The sequence below is a fragment of the Pan troglodytes genome, chromosome 6, assembly GCF_028858775.2.
Source record: "Pan troglodytes isolate AG18354 chromosome 6, NHGRI_mPanTro3-v2.0_pri, whole genome shotgun sequence".
Lineage (NCBI taxonomy): Eukaryota > Metazoa > Chordata > Mammalia > Primates > Hominidae > Pan > Pan troglodytes.
The window spans coordinates 24,668,642-24,696,063 of NC_072404.2; the positions used below are offsets into that span (position 1 = coordinate 24,668,642).

At 35.6% G+C, this 27,422-nt stretch overlaps 1 protein-coding gene and 1 long non-coding RNA gene across 30 annotated transcripts in view; one reads left to right on the forward strand and one right to left on the reverse strand.

The window, feature by feature from the left end:
- HDAC9 (histone deacetylase 9) overlaps window positions 1-27,422 on the forward strand; it is a 911,712-nt gene that overhangs the window by 784,797 nt on the left and 99,493 nt on the right. The window lies entirely within an intron of this gene.
- LOC134810412 (uncharacterized) lies at window positions 16,572-26,152 on the reverse strand. Its single transcript, XR_010158353.1, has 2 exons — window positions 26,082-26,152; window positions 16,572-16,808 (listed from the first exon to the last, which is right to left on the reverse strand). It is a non-coding gene; the product is annotated as an uncharacterized LOC134810412 (long non-coding RNA).

Sequence of the window (27,422 nt, forward strand, 5' to 3'; positions counted from 1 at the left end):
AACTGGTAAATAGTTGTCTAAATAAACAAAGACAAAGAGAGTTTGTACATCAAGTTGAGATAAACCCAAAAAAATACAAAATACCTAGCGAAGAAAGAAGGAAACTCTCGAAAAGTTGTTCCTTGCCATTAAATCCAAGAATCTCACTCAGAAGAGAGGAGTGTCTATGTTTAGGTCTTTCTCCTTGCCACAGGGAAAGGTTGTAACAAGACTATTTGTCAGAACTAGTTAAAGGGATTGATCATTTTGTTCCCTTGTGTCTTCATTGTTGGCCAAGTCAAGTTCAAATCTCAAATGTTACCTTGAAAATAGTCGCATGGTTTCTTTTGGCCATTAGGTATAGGAGACGTGGGTTCTACCACTTCTAGGTTTAGTAGAGTGTAATAGCGTCTTCAATATATTCTTTACCCATTTACATATATCTATTGATTGGAGAGGAAGCTCTTCATTGTGTTCCATCTCAGAATCAGTTTGTCTAGAATGCCTCCAACTCCCCTCCCCTCGTTCCCAGTCCCTCCATACCCCTTGTGTATCTTTCCTACTCAAGAACCATATGTTCTCTGCTAGGTGCCTATTTCCTAGGAAAAGCAAGCAGACATATTTTAAGTGATATCGTACTTTACCTTTTGCGTATTTGCAGTTTAATAAGGAAAAATATATACAATGAGAAGAGAAGTCCTTAGAATCTAAACAGATTGTAGTTGAAACTCTTCACATATCTTATAGATAAGGAAACTAATTTATTTTAAAATCTGAAATAACTGGGGTTAAAATCAAAGTTCTTATCCTGAATCAGTAGTTAGGTGAAATTACATGAGGCATTTTCTGTATTTTTTCCATTAAAAAGAAAATGTTTCATAAAATGGATGAGAATTTTTTTTTTTCTTTGAGACAGAGTTTCACTCTTGTTGCCCAGGCTGGAGCACAGTGGGATTATCTCGGCTCACTACAACCTCTGCCTCCTGGGTTCAAGCAGTTCCCCTGCCTCAGCCTCCCTAGTAGCTGAGATTACAGGCATGTGCCACCATGCCTGGCTAATTTTGTATTTTTAGTAGAGACAGGGTTTCATCATGTTGGTCAGGCTGGTCTCGAACTCCTGACCTCAGGTGATGCACCTGCTTTGGCCTCCCAAAGTGCTGGGATTACAGGCATGAGCCACCACACCCAGTTGAGAATAGAGAATTTCGATGCACACTACAGAGAACACATTAGTGCCCATGACCCTTAATCCCCCAAACATAGTCTATGACAGACATTGACTAGTTTTGTGATACTTAAGTGAAACACAACAAAGCCTCACATCTGGGCAACTGTATAATTTCATGGAAGCCTGAGTTTCTCAGCTATACTTTCTAGAGATGCTGCCACAACAAGTGGGTAGAAGCTGGGTTTACTAGATAGCTCAATAGTTGTTCCCTAAAACACTCCCCACTTGGTATCTTTGTTTGCTTTCTAACCACCTGGCAGATGCATTCATATTGCTTTGGTCCAAAAGTTCTGTACAGGCAATTAACACTGGACTTTCACTGTCTTGTTCAGGAAGTCATCCTTTATTGTGGGAGTAGGGTGATCCCAAAACGAAGTTAGAAATGGGCTAGATTCTAAAGTAAAAAGTAGGAACAAGATACACAACCAAGTTCTTCTCCCCGTGTTTTCCAATTCTAGCAAAACTCATTCCTGCTCCAAGTAGAATATTTGATAATTACAGAGAGTGATTTTGAGGATGCTATCCATGTCAGAGATGCTAAAATTATATTTTCTTAGCACATTGAGTCAATCTTTTAAAATAGTTTTGTTTGCTATCTCTGAAAGGAAAAGAGAAATGAAGTCAAAATAACTAGGGTTTTTGTTTGTTTTTAAACATTGTTACCTGATTGAAAAATAATAATAAAAGGTTGGTGTAATCACCAATATCTCAGCCCAAATATAGAGGTGATTTAAAATTAAAGGTAATTCTTTTCACTAGTGATGTTTTTCTTTCTTCCTCTTTTCTCCTCTCCTTTCTTTATATATTAAGTGTTTTCTGTTATGAAACTACAAAACTTTTGGCATTGGTTTCTGCTGAAGTTTTAATCAACAATCTGAATTACTTACTTAGTATCAGTGCTGCTCTTTAAGGACCAAGGCTAAATCCCAACCCGAAATGACTAAATAGCTTTTTAACCTGCCCTAAACCCAGCATCAAACTGTACCTTGAAGTTATCAGTTTATCTTTCTAAATATGCTGATTCAGATATAATTGTCTTCAGGTTACAGCTTAATCAGGTTGCCATGACAACTAAGTGCTGTATTCAAACAATAAAATTAATTCATCATATACTACCACCCCCTGGCTTTATAGTGTTGTTAACATTTTTTTTAAAAAAAAGCTTCTTTGGTTTAAATTCGTTTTGCCACAAGATATATTTTTTCTTCCCTTTCAACACATATATGCGTTCACTACTTTTGTTGGTGTCAGGCAGTGAATTCATATATTCAAATTGCTTTTGTCATGTGAACAAGAATGTTTTTCCTTTGGAATTATGCAAAATCATTGTGAGATGATAGCCATATCTGATAAAAAGTATGTTCCTTTTATAAACATGTGAAATACATTCCTTTAATAAACATTTTATAGTCCTTGAGACAGAAACCATTTCTCTCAGCAAATATACAAGGGTTATTCTGACAAGTAAATCAATAAATGTGATTCATCACATAAACAGAGCTAAAGACAAAAAACACATGAGTATCTCAATAGACATAGAAAAGGCTTTCAATAAAATTCAACACCCCTTCTTGATAAAAACTCTCAATAAACTAGGTATTGAAGGAACATATCTCAAAATAATAAGACCCATCTATGCCAAACCCACAGCCAACATTATACTGAATGGGCAAAAGTTGAAAGCATTCCCCTTGAAAACTGGCATAAGACAAAGATGCCTTCTCTCTACCACTCCTATTCAACATACTTTAGAAATCCTAGCCAGAGCAATCAGGCAAGAGAAGGAAATAAAGGGCATCCAAGTAGGAAGAGAGGAAGTCAAACTCCCTGTTTGCAGACAACATGATTCTATTGTTAGAAAACCTCATAGTCTTGGCCCAAAAGCTCCTTCGGCTGATAAACAACTTAATCAAAGTTTCAAGATGCAAAATTAATGCACAAAAGTCAGTAGCATTCCTACACACCAACAACAGTTAAGCCTAGAGCCAAATGAGAAAGGCAATCCCATTCACAACTGTCACAGAAAGAATAAAACACCTAGGAATACAACTAATCAGGGAGGTGAAACATCTCTACAATGAGAATTACAAAACTCTGCTCAAAGAAATCAGAGGAAACATAAACAAATGGAAAATCATCCCGTGGTCATAGACAGGAAGAATCAATATAATTAAAATGGCCGCACTGCCCAAAGCAATTTACAGATTCAATGCTATTTCTATCAAACTACCAAAGACATTATTCACAGAACTAGAAGAAAACTATTTTAAAATCCATATGAAACCAAAAAAAGAGCCCAAATAGCTAAGGCAATCCTAAGCGAAAAGACATAGCTGGAGGCATCATGTTACCCAACTTCAAACTATACTTCAAGGCTACAGTAGCCAAAACAGCATGGTACTGGTACAAAAACAGGCACATAGACTATGGAACAGAATAGAGAACCCAGAAATAAGGCCACACACCTATGACTAACTGATCTTTGACAAAACTGCCAGAAACAAGCAATGGGGAGAAGACTCCCTATTCAATAAATGGTACTGAGATAACTCGCTAGCCACATGCAGAAGACTGAAGCGGGACCCCTTCCTTACATCATACACAAAAATCAACTCGAGATGGATTAAAGACTTAAATATAAAACCCAAAACTATAAAAACCCTAGAAGACATCCTAGGCAATACCGTCCCGGACATAGGTATTGGTAAAGATTTTATGACAAAGACACAAAAGCAATCCCAACAAAAGCAAAAATTGACAAGTGAGATCTTATTAAGCTAAATAGCCTCTGCACAGCAAAAGAAACTATGAACAGAGTTAACAGACAGCCTACAGCATGGGAGAAAATTTTTGCAAACTATGCATCTGACAAAGGTCTAATATCCAGTATCTATAAGGAACTTAAACAAATTTACAAGAGAAAAACAACCCCATTAAAACGTGGGGAAAGGACATGAACAGACATTTTTCAAAAGAAGACATATATGCAGCCAACAAGCATATGAAAAAAGGCTCAATATCACTGATCATTAGAGAAATGCAATCAAAGCCACAATGAGATACCATCTCACACAGGTCAGAATGGCTATTAAGAAAAAGTCAAAAAATAACAGGTGCTGGCAAGGTTGCAGAGAAAAAGGAACACTTAGACACTGTTGGTGGGAATGTAAATTAGTTCAGCCATTGTGGAAAGCAGTGTGGCAATTCCTCAAAGAGCTAAAAGTACAACCACCATTTGATCCAGCAATCCCATTACTGGGCATATACCCAGAGGAATATAAATCATTTGACCATAAAGACACATGCTCGCAAATGTTCACTGCAGCACTATTCACAATAGCAGTGACCTGGAATCAACTTAAGTGCCCATCAATGATTGACTGAACAGAGAAAATGTGGTACATATACACCATACTATGCAGCCATAAAAAAGAACAAGCTCATGTCCTTTGTGGAATCATGGATGGAGCTGGAGGCTATTATCCTCAGCAAACTAATGCCAGAATGTAAAACCAAATACTGTGTGTTCTCACTTTCAACTGGGAGCTAAATGATGAACTTCTGAACACAGAGAAGGAAATAACAGATACTGGGGTCTACTTGAGAGAGGAGGGTGGAAGGAGGAAGAAGAACTTAAAAGATAACTATGGGGCTTAATTCCTAAGTGATGAAATAATCTGTACAATAAAAACCTGTGACGTGAATTTACCTATGTAACAAACCTTCACATGTACCCCCAAATGTAAAAGTTAAAAAAAAAATTAAGTGATTTAAAAAAGAATAGTTAATAGTTGCCAGGGGGGGAACCAAATAACAAAGCTTAGCGTCTTGAATTACCATCTTTTTTTAACAGAAAATTGTATTTCATTTTAGTATCTTCTGATTCTCTTTCCCCCACCGAGTGCCTGTTTAGCAATGAGAAAGCATAATTTGGGGGAAGATACCTGTATAAATGAATTTAGACTTAACAGTGAGTTATTCTTAGGGAAGTACAAAGATTCCTTGTTTAGTCAGTCAATGATCCAAAAGTAAGACTCTAAAAACTTGAGTGCTAATCCGATAAACAAATGCCAAGAAACAAACTGATAAATACACAAGGCCATGTTGTCTACGTCTTCTGCTAACAATGCGTGTACATGCTTTATCCCAAGTGCCTCATGAAGTTTTATCTAACTACAAGTTCTGAATAAGCACTTCAGTTTTAACTCCAGTTATTACAGAGGATAAGATAAATTAGTTTCCTCATCTATGAGACATATAAACTTTTTTAGATAGCCTTGATTACAATCTGTTTGGATTCTAAGGTCCTCTCTTCTCAATGGATATTTATTCTTTATCAAGGTGCAGATACTCAATAAAAGGTCATATATGGGTATGTAGCTCAAATACCCTCCACTTACCCATTTCTTGTGTCCACAGAGTTGAATATAGATTGAGCCAGAACTAAGTGTGTTTTGGTGAAGTTGACTGCTTTTTTTCTTGTTCTTTTTTACTATTGACTTTTTACTAATGACTCTATACCTATCTTAAAATGTCCATGGCTCTCCTAAGTGTCTAATTTTTTCCACATTATCAAAATCTATAAAGAACCTAATCATATTTACTTAAATGCTTCACTAATTACCTGACTATGGTCTTTAAATGTAAGTGTATTTCACCTAATGTTATGGTTGTAATATTTCTGTAACTATTCAGAACGTAGTAGCTCTGTTTAGCAGTTGTATCTTTTATTACTTACCTGTAATCAGGGACTCAATGCCTTGTCTTCTCATAATGGCATTTCAGGCCACAGCAAACATGTATGGAGAAAAGGAGTGTCTAGAAGTCACCTACCCACCAGGTACCACTTCATGAAGGGTCAACCTTAAACTTGAAGGGCTTCAGTTCTTTTAGATTAGGGTGAACACAGGGGAATACCATGCAGCATTGATTCTTCAAAGTATTGTCTTATCCAGCTACCATCAGATTAACCTCTTTCATCTGCTTCTGTGCCATGTTTCAAAAACTGGCCAAGTGCCTGGAACATAGTCTAAATAGCATTTTTAAAAATGAGTAAGGCTAAAAAGAATCCATGATTTTTTTTAAGTAAGTCAGATGATTTCTTCCACTATATTCGATGTTTCTTGAAATAGGAGTTCATAATTTTTTTTCTATTTTGCCATTGCTATCTTCCCCATCACTGCCATTTCTTTGTGAGTTTTGAATCACATATTCCTGTGTTCTATAATATTTTAATTAACAAAACCTTGTTTTTCTGAAAACTGCTTCTGACAATGGACGCTTGTTTAATATTTCCCTTTAATAGGAATTGTATTCAGGGAAGTCATGGTTTCCTTGTAACAGTGGGCTTTGGGCAAAAGTGCGGAGACCCAGCTGTTAACACCTGCTTGAATCTAATTGGTGAGAAACTCATTTAATCTCTGCTCAGAAAACCAGGACAGTGGGAGATGATAGAGTCCTTTAATTATTAAACTTGAAATAAACAGTAAGAATTAAAGGAGAGTAAACAATAACTAATTTTGGTATTGGAAAATATATGTTCAGATCTCAAATATGTTTCTCACTAATTTTGTAATCAAGTTAGTTTCCTAATCAGCCAAAAAAAAAAAAAGTGGGTGGGGAAGGGAGATAATAATTTTACTTACAACCTATGTAATAAATGATTAGGTTGTGAATTAATAGTTTTGAATTTTATTGTTCATATCATTTCAACAATTCTAAATATTCAGTGAAAGTCTGGATGTTTAGATGATATATTTGAGCACAAAATATACAACACAAATTCTGTAGCTTTTTTGAAGGTGTTTTAGACTCCTATTTGAAGAAAATGGAAGGAGGATGGGCAGACATCTTTGGAAGTAATGCAGGATTTTAGGTAAATAGTAAGTGTATTGTCCATTTAATTAAAAGTCAGTTTATAAAATAAGTGCCTGCATTTCACATTTCTATATCTGTTTGTATTCCTGCTTTATAATAAATCCAGAGACAATTGAAAAAGTGGTAATGTTTTTAAAAGGAAATAAAGCATTATTATTTTGTGATGAGGATACCTCAGTCATTGCTTGCCTAAAAACTGTGCATTTTGTTATGATATATTGAGGTATGTTCTGCTCTTAACATTATGAATATGCCAATGCAGAATAAATAGTCCAGTGATGCTTTTTTAGCAATTGACTACAATTTTAGTTAACTGACAGTTAACTATCTGAAACACACTTGAGAGTCAGAAAAAAACTTCTCAACAAAATACTACCAAATCAAATGCAAAAACACATTAAAAAGTTCATTCACCATGATCAAGTGGGATTTATCTATGATGATTCAACAAAGGCAAAGATGATTCAACATAGGCAAATCCACATATGTGTTATACCTGATTAACAGTATGAAGGACAAAAACTATATGATCACTTCAATAGATGCAGAAAAGGCATTTGACAAATTCAATGTCCTTTTATAATAAAAACTCCCAAAAAATTAGGTATGGAAGGAATGTACCTCAACAAAATAAAAGCCATATATGATAAGGCTATAAATACATCATACTCAATGGTGAAAAAATAAAAGTTTTTTTCCTAAGGTCAGGAACAAGATAAGGATGCTCACTCTTGCTACTTCTATTCAACATACTAACAGAAGTTCTATCCAGAGAAATTAGACAAGAAAAAGAAATGAAGAGCATCCAGATTGGAAAGGGAGAAGTTAAACTGTCTGTTTCCAAATGACATGATTTTATATATTGAAAATCCAGAAGGTTCCAGAAAAAAAAAAACTGATAAAACCAATAATTAAATACAGTAAACTTGCAGAATATAATATTAACATACAAAAATCAATAGCATTTCTGTATACTAACAATGACCTATCTGAAAAATGATTAAGAAAATAATCCCATGTACAATAGCTACAAAAGGGAAAAAATGCAAAAACCTTAGGAATGCATTTAACCAAGGAGGTGAAAGATCTCCAAACTGAAAACTATAAAATGTTGATGAAAAATATTGAAGAAGATGTAAGTAAATGGGGAGATATCCCCTGTTCATAAATTGGAAGAATGAACATTGTTAAAGTTTACATACTGCCCAAAGCTATCTTCAGATTCAATTCAATCTCTGTCAAATTCCCAATGACATTTTTCACAGAAATAGCAGAATCAACCCAAAAATTTGTGTGGAACCACAAAAGACCCTGAATAGCCTAAGCAATCTTGATCAAAAAACACAAAGCTGGAGGTACCATACTTTCCAATGTTAACAGCTACTATGAAACTGTAGCAATCATAAAAGCATGACAGTAGGCATAAAAACAGACACATAGACCAATGGAACAGAATAGAGGACCCAGAAATAAATCCACACACCATGGTCAATTGATTTTTGACAAAGATGGCAAGAACACTCCATGAGGAAAAGACAGTCTTCGATAATTGGTGCTGGGAAAACTAGATATCCAAATGCAGAGGAATGAAATTAGACCCTCGTCTTATACCATGTAAAAAAAATCAACTCAAAATGGAGCAAAGATTTATGTGTAAGACCTGAAATTGTAACATTAATAGAAGAAAACATAGAAAAGATTTATGGCTATAGTTACTATTATAAACAATGTTGAAGTGAACATCCTTTTACAAGTCTCCCTCTGCATGTGTGTTAAAGTTACCTTAGGCTGATGTTTTTAGTCAATTGGGGCTTCTGTTTCTTTTTTAGTATGTAGCACTTGAAAACATGAAGGGAGGCAGGAAAATAAGGAAAGAATGTCTTCGACCTTCCTTACCTATTCCTCAAACTTCAGTCCATATCCCTGTTTCTCAATACACATGCACGCACCCACACAACAAATCTCTCCTCCTCTCTTTACTGTTTAATACTCTGTATATCACACCTCTTCGGTTCCAGTTAAAACTGGCAGAAAGGGTGGTTCTGTATACTGATATTCTTCAAGTTTAATCCAAACTTTAGGGGAAAAGCAGGTCAAAAGTCATGCAGTAGATATGTAAAATACCATTTTGAGGTGTTTTGAAGCAATACTTTGGGAATTACAATTTAAATAGAAAAGATGACTTTCTACTCAAAACATTCTGCTTAAGTTATCAAGGACTGTGGAGGGCAATGTGGTCATAAGGGTGAGAGCACAACCTGGTCGTCCAGCAGAAAACATCATAATTCTGGCCTGGGCCATCAGAATTATCACAGAGATGTCACCCAACCTCTTGAAGATTATATTCTTGACTGAAAAGGAAACATTAATTTCATCCTGGCTGTGTTGTTGTTATTGATGATAGAATTATAATACCTGCCAGTGATGTTGAATGTTTTCTATGCACTAGGCACTATGCCTCACTGCTTCTCTGCACTATCTTATTTTGTTTTTATGATTAAATGAGATAATATATACATAGTACCTTTTTGTATTTTTTGTATTAATACCATTTTTTAAGATTTTCTTATCCCTCTGAAACCATTACAAAATTTTACAACCGTTTATATTTCTAATTTTAAAAGTAACAGAAAAATTAAGTAACTATGCTTAAGTCACAGAGATGAAGACTAACAAAACCACAACCAGATCTCGTGTCTCTAGACTTCCATCTTCATTTATTTTCACTAGGTTTAATGGGTTATTAAAAATATCTCAAATAAATATGTACGCACTTTTTAATTACTATAGAAGCTTCTCTGAATTGTGAAAATATTTTTCAAAAAGAAAATTTTTCCAACAATGACTTTTTTATGTAAATAAAATTTTCCAGGTCAGAAAAGTAAGCTTTATAATATATTAGCAGTTTACAGACCATGTTTCCTATTTTTCATGGAGCATTTTTCACAAGAACGAATCAAGGACTTACTCTTTGACTCAAAATTCCTGCAAACCAGTATGTCTCTTTGTTATATTCTCAAGCAAGTACATGGCTTCCTGCAAGGACAGGAAGGGAATATGCAAGACATTTATGATTGCATGTAATAGAGTTCACTCATATATATTTAACAGCTAACAAAAAAAGCAACATGGCTGATTAAGAAGGCAAACCTGTCAGGATATAAAAACACAAATTTGAGAATGATTTTATTTTTAAATTACAACCAAAAGATTTATTCAAGTGAATGAGTGCTCCATGTTCGCTATTACTCGCATTCACTTTCTTGCTCAATTGCCTATTTCCTCATACCACATGATAACTCAGATACCAAATTGTAGAAGAATATTTTCCACCTGCACTGTTTAGTTGCTGATGTCATGAAACAATCCTTAGGCTAGGATGACTGCTGCTTAACTTTGAAGAACACAGTTACTATAACTGTACCATAACAGGCCATTTCAACATGGCTTATGAAAAGAAAATATGTAAGCAGAGTTTGCCGCAGAGGAAGATGCCAAATGCAACTAATGTGTACTGTATTCCATTAATACTAAGATATACTTTTTCGTATTTTGACATATCTGAAATTGGAATGTCTCTCACACTTGATGGTGTTTCATCATGAGATTGAGGCTGTTTTTTTAATTTTCATAGTGGTATATAAAATAATGGTTACATTTATTTTGTGCCACAATTGATGGTATCTTAGATTCAATGGAAAATAATATTTTACTCTTTGAGATGTTTGTAGAATCCCAGCCAATGGCCTTCCTAATCTAATAGCTTAGATTTCTATTTTATATTTTCTTTACAGACTTCCAGTGACTGAATAGAATCCCAAAGAAGCAAAAATTAAAATAACAAAATGAACAAAAAATATTGCCAGGGACAAATTTTAAATAATAGTTGATTCTCTTACTGTGAGTTTGCTTTGAGCTCAGACAAAAAATGGTTCTTCCTTGGCCTGACATCTCCATAACCGTAGATTTTGACCCTTTATTATGATGATTGCTATAAGTAAAATAATTGGTTTATGATTCATCTTACAAATGAAATCAATACGGAAAAGAATCAGTTAGTCAAATCCTTTGTTAAGTAATGTCATGGCCTGGTGCCAGCAGTGTTAAGTGTATGGAACAGCATGTGACCAAGAATCAGCTATTAATAAGTGTGTGGCTGATGAAGTAATCAAGGAAATCTTGGGGAATGGACGTGCAGCTTCCCTCTATAGGAAGTTCTCCTCACACTACTGTCATGGGCTGGAGAGTCACTATGGACTACTACAGTGGTTTCCAAATTAACAAGCATCAGTATCACCTGGAGGGCCTGTTAGGCATGCTGGGTTCCACTTCCAGAATTTCTGACTTAGTAGGTCTGGAGAGGGTACTGCAATTGGCATTTCCAACAAGCTCTCAGGTGATGCTGATACTCCTGATCTAGGGACCAGGCTTTGAGAACCACTGGGCTAGTGATTGAAAAAAAGAAAACAGGATTTGGAATTGGTTGATCTGCAGTTTGGGTCTAATTGGCTACCAACTAACTTCTTTTTTTGTGTCTTGATGTTCTTTTTATTCCTAACAGAAATAGTACAAATCATGTCTGCTTTGGCTAAATATAGGGCCATTATGAGAATCAAATGAGGTAATGGACCTAAATAAAATGATTTGCAAAATGTGACACTCTACATATAATAACGTATAAATGATATCATCTCCACGAAATCTACTATTGTTTTCATACATATAAGCTGGGGTCAGAATTCATATGTCAAAATACATTTGCAATCTTATGTGAAAATTAATACTAAGCTATTTAGTTATTTTTAAATGTTTAACATTATTTTATATTTCTAAAAACATTTGAAATATTTAGTTATTTTTGTTGGTTTTTATAGGAAGTGGCTAGGATTCCACATATATTTTCTTCCTCTACCTAATCCCTTTCCAACTGAACCTCTAGACTCGTCCCATGCAACACCAAGATTTGTGGCCACAGATAAGTCATCAGGAGTTGCAGTGGTTCTCATGCCAACAGCTCTTAGAATTCCTCAGAATGATAGAAATTTAGCCACCTTTACCCAATATTTCTCCCACGTAGTTTCAGACCAAGAGTAACTTTTATGAACTCCCTCATTTATCTTATCCCAAGTCACCTAACTGTTACTTGGTAAAGCGCCATAAATTCTTCCTGATCTGTCAGTATTAATAGAAAGAGCTCTATAGAAATGAGCTTTCACTGGGCTGGGCGCGGTGGCTCCCACCTGTAATCCCAGCACTTTGGGAGGCCGAGGCAGGCGGATCACGAGGTGAGGAGATCGAGGCCATCCTGGCTAACACGGTGAAACCCCGTCTCTACTAAAAATAAAAAAATAAAATTAGCCAGGCGTGGTGGCTGGCGCCTGTAGTCCCAGCTACTCGGGAGGCTGAGGCAGGAAAATGGCGTGAACCCGGGAGGCGGAGCTTACAGTGAGCCGAGATCGTGTCACTGCACTCCAGCCTGGGCGACAGAGCGGGACTCCGTCTCAAAAAATAAAATAAAATAAGAAATGGGCTTTCACTGGCTCTCAGGATTTGATACATTTTCAATAAACAATATGAAAAGTGACATAATAGAGATGTATTAATTTTCCTCCAGGTTGTTTTTAAAATGCAAAACTTCTCTTAGAAGTGTCCGCATCCTATCGACCTCCCACCTTAACACTATCCCCAGATCTTAGTATCAGCTTCTTCCATGAGAAATTGTGTGGATCTAGCCAGATTAAAACTATTATTTCTCTCCTCCTATCATCTCTTTACATTTTTAATGTAACTTTTAAATCTAAATGAGCCACCTCTGTAAAATACATATTTATTTTAATGATAGAAGTGAAACAGAAATGCCTAGGGTTATAAATATGAATTTTGTAAATACTGGCTTTGATTGCTGCATGCTTTTGTAATGTTCAACCCTTTTTCAGGAACGACTTTGTCTAGTCATATATAACAATAGAGTCTATAGATAAGGTCTTTATTCCATGCTGTTTTCCTCTTTTCTCTGCCTTGGTGAAATTTGTCTATAAGCTACAGAAATTACCTATTTCAGAAATTATTTTACCAAACAATTGACTATCTGTGGCATATCATTCCTCTGCTTTATATTCTTTTCCTGCAACTACAATAATATACACCTCTTACCACACGTGATGTCTTTGTACTCTCTACCCTACTCTATGCTCCTCTGCCATCCCTTTTTTCACTATTCTGCAGCCTGGAAAATCTTTCTGTCTCTCTAACAGACCAGGCTCACATCAGGGTCTTTGCATGAAAAGATCCTATTCAAAGGATCTCTTCTTTAGTGATAACCTGGTTATCTTCTCAGCTCAGATATCACCTTCTCAGGTCAATTTTCCTGACCAGTGTACCCATCCTCCATCATGCTCTATCACTTCTTTGACGTTACTGTGTGTTGTTAACTACTATGTGTCCCCAGGGGCTGAAATATCACCTCAGCTATTGTCTAGGCTCCAGAAATATTGATTGACTTTCATGTATGGAGTGATTTTTAAAAAAATGATCTATTTAAAAATATATTTCAAGTCAATCTCTTTATTTTTTCTTCTACTTGAAAAGTTTGCTGCATGGGTGTTTATTCAAGATATTTTCATAATAAGCATCCATGTTGTATTGTGCTTGTTGCTATAAAAAAAAGAAAAGGAAACAATGATCAGCCTGCCAGACCAGTACTTGGCAGTGGTTCAAAAAGCAGGCTCTGCAGTATATACACCTTTATAGGACCAACACATGGGTCTGCCACTTTTCTTCTTTGTTTTGTTGTTGAGATAGTGTCTTGCTCTGTCACCCAGGCTGAAGTGCAGTGGTGCAATTATGGCTCATTGCAGCCTTTAGCTCCTGGGCTCAAGTGATCCTCCCACCTCAGCCTTCTACATAGCTAGCACTACCGGCCTGTGATACCATGCCCAACTCATTTTCCTGTAAAAATTTTTTTGTAGAGGTAGGAACTTGCTATGTTGCCCAGGCTGGTCTTGAACTCCTATGCTCAAGTGAGCCTCTTGTCTCAGCCTTCCAAAGTGTTGGGATTACAGGCGTGAGCCACCACCCCTGGCCACTGCCACTTTTCTAATTGCGTGACCTTGGGCAACTTACTTTCCCTTTTAGTGGGCCTTAATTTCCTCATATGCAAATAGGACTATATCTCATAGATTTATGAAGATTAAATACAGCAACTCATTTAAACATCTCAGCCTAAAGCCTGACATTTAGCAAGCACTCAACAAATGTTAGCCAATATTATATAGTCTTATCATGTTCATGTGCCTCAAAAGAGCTCTGGATTATAACATCTTTAATGCCTGCATAGCAACTCTTAATGCATGAGAGTTGAACAGTTCTAGATCTGTGTTTTGATAACAGCATATAACTATCTGACTCTTAAATGCTTCAAACCACCTAACAGATGAAAACTGCTGTAATGAGCAACCACCAAAAGTCAGCAATACATGAGTCATAGAGTTTTGGAGATTTGTTTTGAAGAGTTTTGGAGATCTGCCCATAGGATGACTCTCCCAGACATCTATGTAACAAGAAGTCAGTCTTGATAGCCAGGCACACGTAGATAGTACAGGTTTAATAATATCTGGGACATTTAGCAAACTTCTTCATTTAGTAAGCATTTCCATAAACATTTCAAAGATTTTCATATGTGAGAAAGAAGAGTTTATGCTGCTCAAGATAAATACAAAGAATGAAACAGAGGGAACATTTCTGTTGATGATTGGAATTATACCACATCCATTGTGGTCGATTACCTTTTGAAAAGCAGATTTTTTAAACTAAAAAGGAAATTCACTACAGTGTAACATAGAAGTATTAATATTTACTTTGGGTCTGTAACATAGAAACTTATCTTTGATGGCACCGTAATATAAACTTTAAGCGAAAGTAGAAAATAGATGAAAGGATAGGTGGAGCTAGTGATGAAAAGACAAAGGTAAGCCCAGAGAGACCAGGCAATTAGACCAAGGTAGTGTACTCAGGATTTAATTTATTTAGCTGACCTGTACTGACCTCCAGCAGTCTAGGATATTTTGGCGAGTCTGTCTGATCTGGGTTTCATAGCACGTATTTGTGCGCTATATAAAATCCAGCTGTCTCATTTAGAATTGCTTATCTCAGATTCAGAATGAGCTGCCAGCTCTGTTCATTTGTTTGCACTTTTCTGGATCTACTATAAACAGTTTTCTCAGATGTTGTTACTCTTTAGTCAAAGATTTCTCCCCCCAGCACTTTCCTTATGCACAATATTTCCTTCCTGCCTTAGGGTAATCATCTAAATAAAGTGAGTCCCTAAAACCACTTTGTCGCCCAAGTAGCCAGCAGAGGGAATCATTTATGAAATGTAGTTAATTTCAGTAACTGACAAGCACATGAAGTGCCTAAAGAAAACAGGAGTGTCAGGCTACTTGGGATGGTTCCAGGAAGGTCCTCTACTTTAAGAGCTGCATTTTACTAAGGATCCTGATGGTTATTGGAACTTTTCCTGTTGTTTTACTCAGTAGTCTCCAGGGGACTATTTGGCACTTGGGTGCAAAATGAGATCAGCAATTAGGAAGAACCACTGCAGACACTTGAACAGTAAATCATTGAGTACCAGGCTTAAGAGCTAGTAAGTACCAGGTCAAAGTAATAGCCTAAGGATATTGGTAAGTCTGGCTTCTTAGTCTTTCCAGGGTGCTTGGGGCCCTAGCTCCTTGTGTGACTGACTTGAGGTGGTGTTCAGATATTTAGCAATGGGAAAGTTGTAATCAACTTTCAATCCCAATAGATCACCAAAGGTTTGGAAGTTTCATCAACTTGGGACCTGAAAAGTCTATACTATTCACATCTATTTAAGGGCAGCCCTAGACCCACCTTCCACATAGGACACATAGGACAGAGATACTAGTGTCAAACAGCCTGGCAGGTCTTTGTATGAATGGATTCATTCCCTCTGGGGGTAATCTATTTGATTAGATCGAGCTTATCTATTTGATGACACCCATGTAGGTAAAAAATAAAAAAAATAAATAAATCTTGGAGAGTAAAATAAGTAATTTTTTACTTGCAACCAAAGGCACAATTACCACTTATTTCCAAGCTCTGATTACTTCATTTACTCCCATGTAACAATCAAGAAAAGAATGAAAAAGAATGAGGGGAAATAGTGAGCTTTCAAGGAGTTTATTGGAAGAAACACAAACTAGGAAATAGGAGACCTGCGTTCTACAGACATGAAGTATCTATTTGAAGAATTGATGTCTTCAGTCCTCATCTGGAAAATGAAGTATTTGGACCAACTCATACAATGGTTTAAAATTCTCTATCTAGAATATCAAGAGCTACGGACATTTAAAATGTGTTTATAATCAATAGTAAGCACATTGCATTTACTATTTAATCTTTATAACAATGCTATAAGATAAACAATATCAACATGATCCTCATTTTATAGATGAAGAAACTAAAGCATAAAAAAGATAAGAAAGGGTCAAATTTATGAAAGAGCTAGAGATGGAATTCACAGGTGGTCTGGCATCAGAGCTAGTGGAATATACTTTCTGTCTACATTTATATCAGAAATGGACCTTCAAAACAAAGAGAGGCAGTCTCTCTCCCTCTCTGTCCTTCCTGCTATTCTTTCTTCTCTCCTGGGAGGTCATATTGTTTATGGAGAGCATAACTCTTCCACTGTAAGGTCTTGAGCCCTGCCCTGCAAAGACAGAAAGAGGTAAATTTGGTTCCTTGTGTATCTATTCTCTTATGATGCTTTATTAAAGGATAATTTTTAAGAAGCAATACAAAGTGAGAAAAGGAGAATTATTGCCCAGAAATAAATTCTGAAGGCTCAGGAAGGTATATTTGTTTTTCTCCCAGACATAAAATGCAATTAAATCTACCCCATGTAAGACTGATGAAACTTCTTTCTTGATAGAGAGATGTGATTTATATTCTAGCAATAATTAATACTGAGTTTAAGGAACTTAAGTTTATGTCAGATCTTTTTTTTTTCCTCCCAGGTTGTTACTTGTTGCTTCTCATATTTAGCCTTCCTTCTGCAGCTGTGTTGAGAGCTTATACAGTGTTTCAAGTAGGTAATAGGCCGAAAAAAAAAAAAGAAAAAAAGAAAAGAAAAGAACCCTAAGTACTTCTGTCATTACAGCAGTGAGAACAACAGACATGCAAACACCTTCATATCTAGAGCTCTCTCACTGTACCCTTAACGTTCTTTTCATATTGATGGTGACAGTAGTGTCAAAAAGCAGAGAGAAAGCTGTAAACCGTAAGCTACAGGGAGATCTGCAAAACCAAGTTACTCAGGGTCACAACCTGTAGTTGTGTAGTTTGTGCTTTACACAAGGGGCAGCAGCGTGAAGGAACATAACATAACCTTCGCTGTCCTTATCAACCAAATACCATGGCCTGGGGCAATATTCAACCAGAGAAATAAAACCAGAAAGAAAAGAAAGTGACTAATTCAATTCACAGGTATACATCAGGCATCTAGTGCTGGAGCTACATCAGTCTGAGGAAGTCAAAACTCCCTGTTTGCATGTGGCTTATATTTAAACTGTGCTGTCTAAAATGGTACTCCCTGGCCATATGGTTATTTAAATTTAACTTAATGAAACTATGTATTTCAACTGCCCAATAACCATTCACAGCTAGCAGCTTCCACAATGGACATTGCAGATATAGAACATTTGCATCGTCACTGAAAGTTCTTTTGGGGAGCATTGTCTAGTGGTTAAAGCCTAAGCAAAATAAGTAAGCAAACATAGAGTACATTAGGAGTTCATGAATAAAATGAACGCAGGGAAAGGGTCAGATTTTGCTGGGACAAGGGAGGTTTGTGATTTTTAAAAGGGTGATCAGAAATGGCCTCACTTATAAATGATGTTTGCCTGAAGAGCTGAAGGTGATAAAGGAGCAAGCTGTGAAACTATCATAGGGAGGAACATTGTAGGCATGGGGAACAGAAAGGGCAATAGCCCTGAGGCAGGACCAAGCCCACAGTGCTCAAGGAAGAAGAAGGCAAGTATGAGATGTTCAAGAGAAAAGGGTGATAGAAGTGGGGAAAAGTAGTCATAGTTTGATTTATTTTGAAGGTGAGTGAACTGGATTTGCTGGCAGGCTGGATTGGGTATGAGAGAAGATCAGAAGGTGGGAATGGAGTAAAGGATGACTTCAGGGTTTTGGGTCTGGGCACCAGAGAGGAATGAGTGGCTCTTAACTGAAATGGGGAAAGATGTGGAAAAAGGTTTAAGCTGAGAGTTAAATTTAGTTGTTATCAGCATATAGACGCTATTTAAAGCTGTAAGCCCAGATGAGATCACCTAGGGAACAAGTGTAGGTAGAAAAGAGACGCAAAGACTGTTGCTTGGGACACTCTAACATTATGACATTGGAGCCATGAGGGGGAGCCATATGAAGCCTGATTGATTTTCACTGGCAGAGTGTGCTGTCCTGTAGCCCAATGGAGGCAAGCCGTTCAAAGAGGAGCACAAGCCATTAGCTCTATCAAATGTCGTTAAAGGGTCAAGTAAGATAAAAACTGACCACTAGATTCAGTAACATGCAGGCCACTTCTGACCTAGACAAGATAAGGAGTTTGATGAGTTAAAAGCCTGATTAGAGGAGAAATTGGAGGAGAGAAATTGTAGACTGCACATATAGACTGCTGCTCTTGAGGAATTTTATTCTAAAGGGGAAGAGATCAATGGAGCAGTAGGTAGAGGGAGGAAAGGGTCTGATGAGTACTTGAAAAAATAATCTTAATAAAATGACAGCATATTTATGTGATGCTGGTAATCTAGTAGAGAGGGAAAATTGATGCTGCTGTGAAGAGAAGAGAGAATTGCTATACAAATGTCCTTGAATTTGTGAAAGAATTGAGTTCTAGGACACAGGTAGAAGGCTTGGTCTTAGATACAGGAGAATTTATCCACAGGAGCAGTTGAAAAAGCAGAGTATGTGGGTCCAGATGCTGGCAGGTGATGGGTGTAATGGTGGGAGATTTATGAAGTGTGCTTCTGACTTTTTTCTCAGTGAAACAGGAACAAAGGTAATCACTGAGAATTAGAATGGGCAAGAACATTTTGGAGGCTTGAAAACATGAGAGAAGGTATGGCATAATTATCTACAGGAGTGAAAAAGGGGATCTACTAGCGGAAAATAGCTTAGAACAACTTATGAGCCCATGTAAATTTCACATATCACTTTAAAGTGAGACCAGTCAGAATAACTATGTCAAGTAACAATACCATTTCACCAGCCATATTCAACAGGGCTCAGGCCCGGCTAGGCAGAGAGCTGGATGTAACCAGGATTGAGTTAGAGTAAAAGAGACAAGTGATTATCTGATGTACTAAGGATTTTAAACTGGTTTAAAAGGAAAGTGAGACAATGAAGATGATAAGAGAAATGAAAAATTGGTAGGATCAATGGATTGTAGATCCTAGAAATACTGCAGTGTGGCAGTAAAGAGAGTAAGTTGAAAAGCTAGAAGGTGATAATAAGAGAGGAGGATGCTTGGAATTGATAGTATGAAAGAGTTCTGATTTTTGTTAATCAAAAGGACGAGAGCATGATTACAAAAGTGAGTCACTAAATCCTGTTCTAAAGATCAACTCATGAACTGAGTCACTTTAAATTCTTATTAGGTCAGCGTACTCCTCCTTTGAATATGAGTGTTATCTCTTTATGAAAGAAGAAAGTTTTGACTTGATACTTTCAGTTAATGCTGAGATTTAAAAATAAAAAACAGCAGGACAGCATGTTTCCCTCAGCATCGAACAGCTCTCTTTGGCTGTCTATTCTCTTGTAAGGTTAGACAGTTGGAGTTCGCATTTGATCTGAGGCTTTAAGCTTCTTGTTCTACTCAATTTCCAAGAGTTTCCTGTTTAGAGACTTGAAATGCAGCTTAGTAACAATAAGGCATTATTTAATCATGATTAACCACTTTTTAAATGGACATATTTCCAAAAGGGAGAGGTAGCAGTTTCTTAGGTGTGGATTTTGTATTCCTTGACTATACAAGCATAAAGAAAACATTTGTTTATTTGGATAATCAAGAAAATCTCAAAAAGGAGCAGCTACAGTTTTCATTAATGCCGAAGGGAAACATCAAGAAGATACTTTTCCTAATGTACATTAAATTCCAAGTGTTATTTATGAAAGAAGAAACTATTTTATGAAATACGATCTGTTGATGTTTAAATGTAAATTTTATTTTCCATTAGAGTCTTATTTATGTTTCAAAAATGGACAAATATTTATATTTATGCTTAAGATTAAAATATAGAAATATTTCTGCTTACTAATTTGAAGATTTATTAGCATTTGATCATAAAAACATAGAAAAGAGACTAATCGCTTTAAGAGCCAAGAAAAATATGTATATTTTTTCCAACTTTACGGTAACTTTTAAGAAACACTCAATTTGGTCAGGCAGGATTCATTCACCATTACCTTTAAAAGCACAAGGTAGAAACTTATCTTCATTAAGTGCCACTGAATGTCTGGCACCACATAACTAACCAGAGAATTCAGTAGCTTAGGGTCTATGGAATGCCTCAAGTTCAAAGGAAGAGAGACATCCTGTTTGGTGTTGTATTTCACTTATGCTGTTAAAACTGCCCAGACCCCATTAAGTGTTTTCTTTTTCATTCTTGGGCATGATCTTCTTTGTCCCTCATGAATAACACAAAGCTTAATAAAACTCCATGCCAGACTAAATAATTTTAACAATGTGTTATAAGATTTTATTTTTAGGTATAAAGGTCTTTCTTTTTGTGCAAAAGCCATTTTGTTAATGATAGTGACATCGGGTCACACGCCACTCCTGTGGACCTGGCTTGTTAGAGAACTAGCAAGAACATTGTCTCAGACCCAATTCCTTCACACTGCAAATTCTCCTGTTGAAACTTTTACTACAATGGGTATCTATGGAGAAATAGTGAAGGTAAATAAACTCTCAATTTTCCACTGAGGAAAATTCATTCTCAATTCCTGAGACCATAAACATGAACACAGAAAAATAAGGTGTTTTGAACTACTTCTGCATACAATGACATTATAAAGGATTTAGCAATATGTATTCATTGAGTCTAGAGTATGCATATGCTCATTTTTTTCTAGTTTAAAACCACAACCTATATCTTCCTTGAATTTCCTGAATATAATAAATTTTAAAAATAGAAGAAAAATTAATTAAATTTGGGGAAAATAATGGCTGAAAAAATCTGGTCTGACTGAATTTTTCAGAAATGGCTTTAGTGACATTTTTCTACATAATTATTTGTAACAGACTGTGGTTAAGAAATGTGTACATCTAATTTAAAGATGACTTTTGAAGAAAAGGTAATAGAGCCTTTCAAATGATCGCTTATTGAATAATTCTCGAAAATCTAAACAAAGACTTGGAAGAATTTATGATTTGTCAAAACTCTAGGACTTTACAACTTTTTCCTTTGTTTTCTTAGAATATAGCTATAAGATAATAAATAAAAATAATGTGACTACTAAAATGCAGTGTTACAATTTACTAAAAATTGTTTAAAGAATGCTATGCGGAGGTTTCTGATCCTTCCTGTTTGCTCTGCTACCTTTATCTGCAGAATATCGAATAATCAGATTTGTAGGTCATATCGATTCAACCATGTTTTACTGGAGAAGGTCTTGCTAAACTGCTTGATTTGGCAACCTAAAAGGGTGAATAATGGGCTATAACTCTCTACATAATATTTTAAGAATTGGACTCTACTTAAAAATTTTATTTGCTACTCATTATATGTGTTGAATGAATATAATGAAATTTTAAAAGTGGTTATAAAACAAATGTTATGTTTTCTCTATCTAATTGCTCTTTTAAAATATGGTTACTTAAAAAAAAAAAAATCCCTCCATTTCAGCTAAGGGTCTTTGCCACCAGGGAACCATGCATGGATCCAATGCTTTTAAATATCGTGTCCATGTGTGATCTTTCTAGACACAGTTTTTTACTGTCACTTTTTAAATGTTCCCTATAAGTCAATCTCTTCAGGAACAAATACATTTTTGTATATGCATGAATAGTAAAATATATTTCACACATTTCTTTAATCATCTCCTCTGGACCATAAAGTCATACATGGCAACTGACCTTGTAAAGCACCATTTTAGACATTTCTTGGTGGAATTATTTCTTAATTATTGAATCATTCATTGACTTATTTGTTTTGTTTTAAAACATTTATTGAATTTTTAACATTGGGGAAGCATTCATAGTCTATTAAGACAGACACATACACAATTATGACAATATATTTGTAAAATACTTATAATATTCTATGGGAACACAGATGAAGAAGTACATCAGATTACCTGGTTGAGTAAAGACCTCACTGACAAGGTAACTTGAATATGGCATAAAAAGATGAGTGGTACACAGCCAAATGGAACAAATAGCTAAAAATTTTTTATATAAATATTTTAAAAATTCTAAAAGCATGTTATATTTTCAGAAAAATAATGAGTGGCCTCATGTTGATAGTGTTTGAGGTATGTGAAGGAGAGTAATTAAGAGAACATATTATTTCTGAAGGCGTTTCCTTTGACCACAAAATACTGTGAGTTTTATAAAGAAATATTGAGAGAGGCAGTATCTCATTTTATCTAAGTTACAAACTCAGAGAAAGGTTATGTACTCAGAGAAAGGGTGTTTACTGTATATATATCTACTTACTTATCTATCCATTGATCATCAGTCTGCTTATGTTGGAATTCACATTTACAACATTTGAATGGAAAAAAAGGATAAGACTTTTTTTTTATAAGTGAGTCTGATTTAGTTGATTGGTGTGACAAGAAAGACTGGCATTGTCTATCTGATTGCATAGTGGACATTTTCCATAAATTGAATCAGCTAAATCCAGAGGTCCAATATTTTGAGGAAATGTTTTTAAATCACTTACACAATATGCTTAAAAGTATATCCTTTAAGAAATACTAACTCATAAAAATATTAGACATCCCCTTAAAAGATGAAAGAAGGTATATAGTTTTTCAAATTCTGTTACGATTATGCTACCAAAAAGTATGAAGATTGCTGAGTTAGGAAGTTATTGCATAGGGAAAGTTTCCAAAGTATGGCTTAGGTTTTGGAATCTCCACTAAGCAAATTGTTATTAATGAAAAAACATGTTTTAATGTCAGGATATATTTGCTATGGTTTGGCTGATTGAAAACATAACTTTTGGATGACAGCTAGACTGTCGTCCCTATTAATAAAAATGCTGTTTGGGTATCTTGTCAATAGAGGACACTTTTCTTGTAGTGCTTAGATTTGAAGTGAGCTCCTATGTGGTAACTAGTAATTAGTAGGACGGAGTTTACTCACCTGATGTACTGGTATAATTTTTTTTTTCCCTGAAAGTTACTTGCTCTCCCTATACCCAAACATGAACTTGATGTCTTCTTTTTTATTATCTTTTCTGAGATTGATGAAGAATCTGACAACCTAGGCTAGATCATGTTAAAGATGTTGACATGATGGAAGACTGTCGATTGTCAATAGTAAGTTTCAACTATGTAACAATTAAATAAATCGTACTTCAAAAATTTTATAGATTCAGAATCTACAGATTTTAATCATTTGGTTTAGTCCAATTAAAATTAATAGTATATTAATTATTTCTTTAGAAGACATGGTGGTTAGCTTACCTTATAAATAATGTGAATACAGTGAGTTAATGATACATTATTTAAAAATCTATAAGCTTTGAACTATTCAATGTAATTTGTTATTTAACAAATTATCAGTGTAATTTGTTATATAACTAGGGTTATATAACCCTAGTAGTATGGATAAAGATGGATATCCACACTAATCACATCTAACTTTTAACAAGCTTCATACTATCTGTGACCTGTAATGTAAAAAAATTATCTTCAGTGTGGAAAAATTCAAATTTCTATTCTCACAAATTGATAATGTGCATTTTCTGAAATAAAGTGTTGTTTGAAAGACTTGATAATCCACACACAGAAAGATGATAGATTTCTCTGTACATGGATTTCAAACAAGGAGTTTCTCTAATTTAAAAAAAAATGAACGGGTCACACAATATATTCGAAACAAAACAAAGACTTCTATCAGCATAACATTCCAGAGGTTTTTTCCCTGTCCAAAAGATGTATGAATACATACAAGAATTTTGCTTTAATTGTGATACTCTTAATTTCAAGTCTACAAAAACAACTCAAATCTATACATGCACACACAGGTGCACACACAGAAATGCACCTATGCATACTACCATTATTTAGAAATCAAAGATAAATAAATTTAAAATATGTCTCATTAGGACTGGGAAAGCTCTAGGGTGCTTCTTCATGCTTTCTAAGCATGAAATGTACTTGATCCTGGGATGCTGTGAAAACGATGATTTAGCCCACTGAAGAACAGATGGCCCTTAATCACCCCATGTGGCTAAACACACAAATGCCAACCTCAGAGACGCCTTACCTTTGCCCTGTCTGTCCCCTCTAGGCTAGTCCTGCTATATTAAGGGTTATTGCCTTTCTGGCCCTCCCTGCAATCAGCTTTTGAAGTCCATGGCCAAGAAGGCAGTGTGAGAATACCATTATAAGAGAGGTGTTTGCTTAAAGTCATAGTCCGGACAAGATCCCATGGACCCCTTGATAGTCTAGCAGGGAGCCACAAACTTTAGCCAATATCTTCTAATTCCCTGAGGATTCAGAACTGCCCACCATAAAAACATAATGGGCTGTTTATCTGAGCAGCCAGAAGATAACATCTTAAAGTTACAATCTGGGTTACAGACTGGTGACATAAAGCAATAAGAAATACGAATACCACCCCTACCCTGGGAAAAACAACATGTGAACAGTCTAGTGTATAGATACCACTGGATGCCCTTTTCTCATGCTAATAAGAGCCACAACTTTCCCAACATTTTTCTGTTAAATAGATTAAATATACTTGGGAAGAAATGGATGGACCCCGCCCCTTACTCCATTTGCATGCTTTATACTGTTTTTGAAGTTTGGGACTATGTTAGGAAATATTCCCACTGGCACAATCAAGTGAATTTTTGTGGCACATTTTGACTTCTTTTCAAAGATTGCTTAAGTCCTGTGACATTAATCATGATCTTCTAATAATATACTACAGAGATTCCCAAAAAGATACTTTATTCCCAAGGCTCCAATACTGCAACAGATCAGACTCTCTCTCTCTCTCTGTATATATAATATATATACATATATATACACACACACACACACACACATATATACATATACATATACATATATATATATATATAATTGTATGAATAATATATTTTGTTCCTGTGATTCTTTGACTCTCTGCTGGGACAGAATTAAAATATCTCAAAGTTAAAAAAAAATCCTCTTTTTTCCAAACGCCTGTTATTTGTCTGCATTGCTGACATTAGGGAAAAGAAAAGCTAGGTTTGATATTTCAACTGCATCAATTGAACACGTAATATAGTGGAGACTTTACAACTGTTTGTTTCTGGTAAGCCTGTTTGTTATTATTACCAGTCAACTGGGAGAATCCAATGCCTGTAGGGGATCCCACCCCCAACAAATGAATCTCTATGATTATGGAGAGTGACCAAATTAACCACATAATTGCTAGACTTAACCTCATTGTATAGTATGGGTATTTTACCACATATAAATATGGCCATGAACCAACTATATCTCAACCAACTTGGTTCGTTTTAAACATTTCCTGAACATCCAATAGGATTGTTTTCATAACTTATTTAATCATAAAAGTTGTTTCCATATATCAGTCCAGTATTTTTAATCTTTTAAATGTTCACATCTGCATATATACATTTCTAATCTACTGCATTTAACAAGCAGCTTTCTTTTTTATTTCTCCCAAGAGTATGTCATATTATTATTTTATGCCAGATTCAATTTAGTCACAAGTTTTGTCTGGCCTTACCTACTGTATTTTCTTCTACCCTTTCAGGAACCCTGTAAAGTGGCAGAGGAAAAGTTACACGTAAAATTGCCCTAAAGTGTTTGGAAACAGCTTCAGTCACAACTGCATTGTGCTATGCAATAAAGCTACCCTCACAGGCAACTGTTGCTGGAGGCTGAAGCCTCTGGAATGAGTCTCAGGGAGAATGTACTCCATCCCAAACTGTCTTCCTTAAGGATGACAACAGTGAAATGTCTGCCCTGCTTGGGAACATGCACTAATGCTGCTTTCTCTTACAACTTGAAAACGTTTTATTGGCTTTAAGAATTTGTTTAATCAAATCCTAGTGAAGGTTCTTCTCACTCCTGGGGCTGTTTAGTAAAATATGGATTAGGGCAAAGCCCTCTAATGTGTCCTTAGGAGAGTCATCATGGTGAGATCTGTGGAGGGGTAGGGGAATGAACAGGCTCCAGAAGATTGCTTTTAGCCAAAAAAGAAGGAGAAAAATGAGGCTTTGGCAGGAATAACTCTCTGTGTTTGAAACCAAACTATGAAAGAAAAGTATGTGAGTAAAAAAGATTTCCCCAAAGATTCGTTTGGAATAGAATTTTCAATATAATGAAGATAAAGCAGTTTTGAGAACCCCCTCTAACAATATTTTATTTCTAATAGAATTGCCTGTGAGCAACTGAAACAATTGACAAGGGCAGGGGGAAATGATTGAATGAACTGCATCACTGAAATAAATAAAAATATGCTTACCTCATGATATCTTGTTGGATTTCCGAAAATATAATTATTTAGCTACGTATTTGAATTAGCACATAAACAAATAAGGAACAGTTTTGATTTTAATATCTGAGGAATGGAAAAGTTTGGAAAAGGAAATTTCACACTATAAGTGAAATATGTCTCTAGTTTACATGTACAAGTTTTCTGATTCCAGGAATCTCTGCAGTCTCGTTCCTTTGAGTGTTTTCTAATGAGTATAATCATGTATAGTAATAGTATTTATTTACATATGGCATTGTGCTAAGGGGTAAGCAAAACCAATTGTGCAGAGCTACTCCTTGCCTGGTAGGAAAGGTCAGTCTGATATAATAAAGCATGATACACAGTTATGTAGGGGAATATGAACAAATATGTTCAGCAATTTTCTTGCATGAGCAATTTGAAAACAATTTTACATGTTCAGGCCAGAGAATACATGTTTGATCAGAGTAAGAGAAAGGAGGTGCTTTGAGAAATGATGGAATTTCAGCCTGATGGTTAACTATAGCAAGGGCTGTGGAACTAAATAAACCTGTATTTGGGTCCTGACTTGGCCCTTCTAAGCAGTAACATGACTTTAGGCAAGTTGTT